Genomic DNA, 6,251 nt, shown 5'->3' with positions numbered 1-6,251 from the left:
TTTTTGTCCCCCTGAATCAGGCAGTGTAAGAAAACAAATGAAAGATCTTAACAGGCTCCTACGGCAGGCAGGATGATGACACCGATGGCAGGGTTGATTTTCCAAGGCGTGTTAAATATGAGTGCACTTCAGTTTACACACTTGGTGTGCTGGGGAACATCACATCTGAAGATAGTTTGATGGCTACATAAGAGTTATCTTACACATCTCTTAGCAAAATAGGTGTCCATACCTAGCACAGTTCTTAAAAGTTAGTTTGTGTTTTCTTTGGAAGTTGATGGACAGCATTGTGTGTTTGGAGTGCACTTAGTGTCCTGTCCCATCTCAGAAACATTTCTTTCACTGTAAGTATTGCTGGTGATGAGGCATTGCGGTGGGATGCCAAGACAGAGGACCATGCTCCTAGGTCTCTCCAGCTTGTAGAATGAAAAGGGTTAAATACGGGCTTTACTTGTGTAAGTGCGTGGACTGTTTATCTTTTGTGTCTTACTGGCTGAGGTTCCTCGAGAGGTAGAGTTCATATTTACTGATTTAAATCCGGTCACCTTAGGGAAACCAAATTTGAAAATTGCCATCAGATGAAGGACTTTGGTGTTGAGAGATTAGCACATTAGCAAAACTTGTGATGCAGGGCCCAGCATCAGATTTGGTTTGGAATCAGAACAGTTGGACTGGTTGCTGCATCTGGCTTGGTTCCTTGTCAGTTTTTTGTTTTGCTTTTTGTTTTTATTTTATTTTTTTTTGGCAATGTGTAGCACTTTTTGGCAGTTTACTTGGGAATATAAACTGTTAACCTCTTGAAGTCTTTTATTACAACGTCTTGGAAGGTATACTTCATTGAAAAGATTTCTGGGTGAAACACTAAAGTCTGAACGACAGCTTTCTTATTAGATGTGGCAGCTTTTGGATGGTTACAGTGAGGCAGATGGCGTAGAAATGAAGGCCAGGCTGACGTAGGACAGTACTTTGACACCCTCCCTCTGTGTTTTATACAAACAAGAATAGTTGGCTAATGTTTCATATTGTCTATGCTGCACTTAGCACTGTGTTAAGGTTTTATGTACTTGTGGTCTCATTTAATCCTCATGAACCTCCCCCCCCCCATAAGGGGTGCTGAGATTTACAGATGAGGACTGGAGGCTCAGAGATGTTAAGTGACCTGCATAAAGACACACAGGAAGTTATGGAGTCAGGATTGGAACTCTGTTCTTTTGATTGCGCAGCCCTAGTTTTTAGCATTCTTCCTCTCTTCCAAGTATCTTGAAAGGTTTTCATAGTTAGATTGTTGAGGTTGATTTGCAATGGAGATGAACATCAGAAGTTGTAAACCAAAGACTTCTAGTTCTGAATGGACCAGGAGGCTTGCTTAGTAGTATGGTCTCCACTCTGTTTTAAAGCTTGGGAATTTTTACAGAAAATGGCAAAAATCTGACCTCATTGGGGCTCCATTCTCACCTGGCAACAATGAGTGGGTCCATGTGGTGCCCTGGAGATGTGATAGCTGTGCTGTATTTGCTAGCATCCCCACTACTCCTTATTGTTTTAGGGTTCCATTTACTCCATAACAAACCTGTAAGATTTAACTGTTGGCATAGGTATATTTTCTTTAAGATGCGGTCAACTTTAAGATGCACCATTATTTTATGTACTGCTAAGACAAAGAAAAAAATTGGTCACACTATGATACACCATTAATTTTATGAAGCATCCTTATTTCAGGATGTTTTAGAATTCCTGACTCTCATTGGAAACCTGGGATAGCCCTGGGCTGTCAGTTTCAGTAGGTTAGTCATTCAACGCTTTCAAGTCAGTTGCTGGTCAGATTTTTGCCTGTTTCTGAGAAAAGGGGTCGCGTCAGAGGAATGCTCTTTTTTTTTTTTTTAAAGATTATTTATTTATTTATTCATGAGAGACAGAGAGAGAGACAGAGGCAGAGGGAGAAGCAGGCTCCCCGCGGAGCAAGGAGCCCGATGCGGGACTCGATCCCAGGACCCTGGGATCATGACCTGAGCCGGAGGCAGATGCTTAACCGACTGAGCCACCCAGGCGTCCCCAGGGGAATGCTCTTACCTGGGCATTGGCAGAGAAGAAACAGGGAGCCTACAAGCTAGGCCACCTGAATAGCCATCTGTAAGTAATTCAGAGTGGTCGTTAATTTTTCAGAAGTGGTCTGTGTTTTCAAGAGATTACTTGAAACCCTGCATGCCGTCTTTGTAGCTGTGCAAAAATGATCACAAGATGGCTTTTGGAAATCAGTTAAGATATTGTCTGGACTAAAGGTGGATGCTGAACAGCAGTTTTGTAGAGGGAGATAAAACTTTGCCCATTTGTTCCAACTCCAGATGCTTGAATCAAGCCTAGCTGTGCTGGTTGGTATGCTTTATGCCTAGGACACGAGCAATATTCGAGTTACAGTCTGCATTGTGATTGCTAACATTGAAGAAAAACCCTACAAGGGCCTAGGTTTTATTGTGACATTTAAAAGCAATTTTATAAACTGGCGAATATAATGTATTGTATTAAAGTTCTACTCTCATTAGATTTTTATTTTCTTCAAGGGTTCTTTGGCAGTTGTAGAAACTGACATTTTAATTTATTTTCAGTTTAAGTCAGAAGGTTTTAAATTATCTCATTCCTGAAAAGCAGTTTCCTTAACTTAAGGAATAAAAATAATTTTTGTTCAAAGGAGTGAGGACTGTGGCAAAACGGGAATCCCTAGACCATCCTGGTTTCTTTACTGTAGCAGAACACAGTTTAAAAAGTGGTTGAATGGTGCTTGGCCATCTCCTCAGTGCAGCGAGGACCCACACTCCAGGAAACTTCCTTGCAAAGTTGTTTTGTGATATTGGGAGCATTAGTATGCTTGCCATATATTTAGGAGACGTCTCCAGGAAGAAGTCCCTCACGTTAGGGAATGGTGTCACACATTGCAACAGTGCTTTTGAGTTCCTGTTAAATTGCTTCTGCACTCACTGTGAGGGAAGAAACTTCATGCTCATTGCTGGTTTACTTGCCTTCCTTCATCGAGCAGTTAAACAACATAGAAGCGCGGTAGTATGTGACTGGTGAAAGAAAGAAATCAGTTTCTCTTTGACAGATTGAGATCATCTTAACATTTTTATTTTGAGTTAAAAGGTCTGTTTGAACAGATTTTATTGGTGCCCTTGAATTTGGGTCCTAGATGAATAGCAGTAAAATGAGATTTTAACTTAAGAGTTTTCAGGTGTTCTGATTTTGTAGGTCTTTGAAGTGTTTTTGGCTCAGTGATCTATTTAATTGGCAATAAAGCAAACTATACTTTTGATAATCGATATTAAAGAGGATCAAAATAATATATGAATAATTATGAAAATAAGTATTAGGATAGTAGGATTGGTGAAGGCTATGAGAAGGGTGGCCAAATGTTACTTTCTGTTCTTGTATTTCTCTTCCAGGTCACCCTATAAACAAACATATCTCACTTTCTGACTATAGGTGGCAATGTTTGTGCTGTTTCATGTTGCTAATCTTGGTTGGAAGTTGCCTGTTGGTGGGATATAGAAGTGAGAGCCGAATTCGGCGATGATAAAGAAACTAGATTTAGAAACCAATGTTTTCCTACAAACTAAAAAAAAAAATTGTTTAGTAAAAACACCTAAGGTGATTGTCAGTGCGAGCAGTGACAATGATAATATGCCCTTTTATCCAGGGCATATTAAATTTGGAAGAGGAACAGGCATTTGGATCTGGGGGGAAACTCCCCCACAAATATACACACAGAAAAGTTCCTTTGAGAACCACGGTGATGTCCTTTGTTCTTGGGTGCATAGGGACTTCTAAAAAAAAAAAGAAAATGCTAGTTCTGTATGGACTGCTCTGGAATTGTCATTGGCTTTGAGGAGGAACTAATAATTATCACCACTCCCGAGTATTTGATTGCTGGAGAACTTCTTGATTCCGAGGTAGGACTGGCTCAGGTTGTGCAGAGAGAAAACCAGCGGTGTAAAGATCTGGGACACATGTTTCATGAACACATAGGACCTTGTTAGAGTTGTAATGATTTGTTCTGAACCCGAGCGGCCTGAAAGCAGCTGTCACTGTAATAATACCTTTAGGTGTGGAAAAGCTCTATTCCATTACCGTATCTGGGGTAACTAGCTTAAATCTGACCCTCTAGTCGACTTTTTGTCCCTGACTCCAAAGTCCTGTATTGATTCAGAACTTGCCAAGTTTAATGGTTGAGACTATCTGATTCCCTTGCCGTCATCAAATTCAGTGTTGGGTGACTTCCTGGCAGGCAGGCATCCACTGGGAGATTTCGTATTTTTATACCTCCTATTCACCAAGAAAAAGGGGCCATTGAAAAGTGACTTTGTTTTTTAAGAATTTTTTTTTTTTTTAAAGATTTTATTTATTTGACACAGAGACACAGCGAGAGAGGGAACCCAAGCAGGGCGAATGGGAGAGGGAGAAGTAGGCTTCCCGCTGAGCAGGGAGCCCCATACGGGGCTCGATCCCAGGACCCTGGGACCATGACCTGAGCCGAAGGCAGACGCCCAACGACTGAGCCACCCAGGCGCCCCTTTTAAGAATTTTTTATTTTTTATTTTTATTTATTTATTTTTTAAAGATTTTATTTATTTATTTGACAGAGAGAGAGTTAGCGAGAGCAGGAACACAAGCAGGGGGAGTGGGAGAGGGAGAAGCAGGCTTCCCGCTGAGCAGGGAGCCCGATGTGGGGCTTGATCCCAGGACCCTGGGACCATGACCTGAGCCGAAGGCAGAAGCCCAATGACTGAGCCACCCAGGCGCCCCTTTTAAGAATTTTTTAAAGAAAGATTTTATTTATTTGAAAGAGCGAGACAGCACAAGCAGGGGGAGGGGCAGAGGGAGAGGGAGAAGCACACCCCCCGCTGAGCAGGGAGCCCAGTGCGGGACTCGATCCCGGGACCCTGAGATCATGACCTGAGCCGAAACCAAGAGTCAGATGCTTAACTGACTGAGCCACCCAGGTGCCCGAAAAGTGACTGTTTTAGTGTAAGATGCTGCGATGTGAAATCCAAGATGGAACTTGGAAGGGCTTGTAGGGATCGTGGTCCTACCAAGGGGATGGACTGGCCATGGCTGGTCAGGGTCGTGTCCCCTCACCTGCAGTGTGTCTGCGCTCCAGTGCACCGATGCATCCCGGGCACAGCGGAGTGAAGTTTGGAGGGATTGCATGAGTGGCTCAGGCACTGTCCATGTGTTGCCCGCCGGGTGGAGGCCATGTGCTCCTTCTGCCTCTGTGCGTGACTGGCCACCTCCAGCAGACCCCGGCGGGGCACCCGTTGTGCCTGTGAGTCTTGGTCTGGCCTCACTTAGCACGGTTTGCACTTTACAGCTGCATTCAAGGCCTGGCTCTCCTCGCTCTCCGTGGATGCAGCTGTGGATTGTTTTGTAGTGTGCCTTTCAGAGAGTGTTGTGGGGCCGGACTTCCCAGTGGGAGAGCATCGCCGTTGGGGAAGATCGCCAGCACGTTTATATCTGGCGGGAAGTCCCACCAAACCGCCTCTGTGGCACATCTGTTATAGATTAATGTCTCGAAATGCAAACTTAGTTTTGTTCAGGGATCTATAGGATTTCGAATGTTCCATGGATGTTTTGGCAACTGTGTTAGAAGTCACAGGCATGAGGACTCTAGTGGAGACAGGCTTGGGTCAGAGGTAATGGAGAAGATAAAGATCTTTTGATTTTTTTCTTTTTCTTTTTTGATTTCTTTTTCTTTTTTAAACGAAGATGTTTTTTGAATGGGTTAGTTTTACTTACACGTGTATGTCTTGTTTTTTTTTAAATACTGGAAGTTATTTTGGTCTGGTGTCGTCTCCCCCCCCCCCCCCCATCCACATCCCCACAAAACAAAAGCAAGCCTAAGCTATTTAGAGAATTTGCTTAGTAAGCGCTCAGTGTATCTCATGGAATTAAAAGCTCCACATACTTACTCTCAAATCTGCCAACTACCTTTAGAACCAGAGTCTGTTGAAAACCTGTGCTTGCTTGCTTTTTTTTTTTTCCCCCTCTAAGGCTCCATTTTTTTCCCTCTCTCAGTTAATAAGTGATTCATCTTCGAGTGTTAGCCTAGTGCCAACTTCATCTTTGGCAGTTTGGGTTGGAAAGGGGAAGGGGTGTGAGGTTTAAAGAAGAAGCAAAACTGAGAATCCGTTTGCTTCCTTTTACTCTCCTCCAGTCCCTTTTGGTGCTCCGTGTCTGGGGTGTGCTAATTGGATGTGAGCAGA

General features: G+C 43.2%; 1 protein-coding gene across 3 annotated transcripts in view; it reads left to right on the top strand.

Annotated features, from left to right (window-relative positions):
• Positions 1–6,251, top strand: part of NEDD4L (NEDD4 like E3 ubiquitin protein ligase) — a 335,626-nt gene that overhangs the window by 2,693 nt on the left and 326,682 nt on the right. The gene's annotated exons all lie outside the window — the stretch shown is intronic.

The sequence above is a fragment of the Mirounga angustirostris genome, unplaced genomic scaffold (assembly GCF_029215605.1).
Source record: "Mirounga angustirostris isolate CCGP_5_RB_7025 unplaced genomic scaffold, mMirAng1.0.hap1 SCAF_14, whole genome shotgun sequence".
NCBI lineage: Eukaryota > Metazoa > Chordata > Mammalia > Carnivora > Phocidae > Mirounga > Mirounga angustirostris.
Note: the sequence above shows the minus strand (reverse complement) of the source record. Positions and strands in the feature narration are given on the sequence as shown.